Consider the following 2,243-nt stretch of genomic DNA (forward strand, 5'->3'; position numbering starts at 1 on the left):
ATAAATAAAGGGCTACAGTACCAAAGCACGTATATTGTTATCGCTATTGTTTTCTTGAAACAAAGGACCGTATGCATAATGAAGTACTGAGGGACCTGTGCGGAAATCTTGTCGGCGATCTTCCAAAGTTCGGCAAAGCGAACTAATTTGTTGGCTCATTGTGGCCACACTACCGCCTTAAATTCGATGATATTTCCCAATTTCCATTCCATACAAGGTCGACGTCCTTGTCCAACCATATTGTCCACACATCTTACTGTTTTCAGCAAGGGTTAACCTTCAATTCGATGACTGTTTTAAGTCATATCAAGCCTTCTAGAGTCGGCGAAACGAACTTGAAAAAAGCCAATATTCAGTTTTTAAGTATTTGTAGCTGTTTGTGGAAAGAAGAGTATAAAGCAGTGAAAGGGATGATGAAAACATCAAGAAATCGTCCACAAGGGCCTCAACCGTCAGCCATGTTATTATACTTTGTAGCCTCGCGTTTTTGGCGCAATAACGCTGATTAACAGTTACTGAGATCAGATACTGAGATCAGAACATGGCGAAATTTGTGGAAGAAATGGCTATTCTTAGCTCTGATTTGCCTGTAAGGGAATGTTGTACGAGTTATATATTTCCTGTGTTATGAAATAAAGTTAAGAATTGTTATTACTACTTCAAAAGAATCTTTTGATTCGTAGAAATATATATTTAAATTGCAAATTATATCTGACCGACCTCCAGTGGAGTCCTTTTTGAAATGGAAATTAAGTGTACAAAGTCCATCCTTAAAATATGCCGCAAAAGCAGTTACAAGAACTGTTCGGCTGTGGATATACCCTTTCCATTGCTTAAGGCCTGGCATGAATTCTTAAGATTGCAGAACAAGGAAAGAGACGAAATTGTTGGGGAAAGCCAAGATCACCCAGGCCTTTTGACATCTACAGGCACATCATACACCAGCCAAGGAATCAAGGAAATAACCTATGATTATGTTGATCTCTTTGAGTATTGCATCTCTGGTCATACCTTTGCCATCACAAGTGATGAGCAAATAAGGGCTGAGGTCAACAAAACCCTTGCAAAAATTCTGGTATGGTCCAAACATCATATACCAAGGCAAAAGGGGGAAGCAAAACAGAAGAATTGAACTCAAAAATGAGACTATTTCACATCTTTGAGGGACAGACAGTGTTAGTTGCTTGCCTAAGGGAACAAAATGAAGCCATCAGAAATGAGCTTCAGGAATGGAAAGAGAGTTAAAAGAATCTTTAAGCAGAGACCAAGCAATTATTTGAAGAAATACAGGCATCAATTGAAGACAAGGAAAAAGAATTGTTAGACACACTGTCAAAAAAAAAATTTTTTTTGAGTTACATTGAAAAAATGAAAAACTGTTCACAGAAAAAATATGCTGGTAAATACATTTCAGAGGTGAAGGAGAAGTTTACGACATTGAAGACAATTATGTCTCGCGCTGAAACTGCCTTATGGTTTTAAAAATCGTTTGGCCTTGAACTAGAATCCTTGAAAGTTAAAGAAGTTAAGACAGGTACCCGTCACACTGTAATGGCTCAAGGACAGGACCCTGTTGAAAAGGGTAATGGGTTCGATGGGCTTACTGAGGAAGAGAAGTCAAGGGTAGAGAAGGTGCTGTTTTTAGTAGATAAATTTTCTGTGAGAGACTACTATTACCATGACCTTACAATGGTGGTTGATGGATTGCCAAGATCTTACCTGGTGACGCAGAGGATAAATGAACTGAATGACACCTGTCATATATCTCCAACTCCAGGTGAGGCAGATGGAGCACAGCCATCCAAATATCGATAATGGGCGCCTTACAGGCAGCACACGCTTTTTGGACGCTCTTCTTACCTCGTTTTGTTAACTATACTATTATTTAATATGGCCCTATCATATTCTAGGAGGGTTTTAGAGGCGATTTCGTCTTCGATTTCAAGCAAACCACTGAGCGCAAGCTTTTGGCGTTCTCTGGGTGAACTTGGGATAACAAGATTTAAACCAACACGACGTGGCTGTCGGGCTGGTGTAAGGAAGCAAAGGGCGCTGTTTACGTGCGAGGGACCGCCTCTACCCGCCTCTACAAAGCTCTACACGAAGGATTTTGTCTTCAAATGAAAGTTGTTTAAATCTTTCCTCTTCTTGTGAAAGGCTACATCTTTACGGAAATTTGCATATTCTTCCATCTTTATTTAATTCTGGAATATTACCATCAAACTCCAATAAAACTGATTCTT

At 39.4% G+C, this 2,243-nt stretch overlaps 1 pseudogene; it reads left to right on the forward strand.

Annotated features, from left to right (window-relative positions):
- Positions 1 to 541: 541 nt before the first annotated feature.
- On the forward strand, positions 542 to 1,815 carry LOC138037194 (uncharacterized; annotated as a pseudogene).
- The last annotated feature ends 428 nt before the right edge of the window (positions 1,816 to 2,243 follow it).

The sequence above is a fragment of the Montipora capricornis genome, chromosome 2 (assembly GCF_036669925.1).
Source record: "Montipora capricornis isolate CH-2021 chromosome 2, ASM3666992v2, whole genome shotgun sequence".
Lineage (NCBI taxonomy): Eukaryota > Metazoa > Cnidaria > Anthozoa > Scleractinia > Acroporidae > Montipora > Montipora capricornis.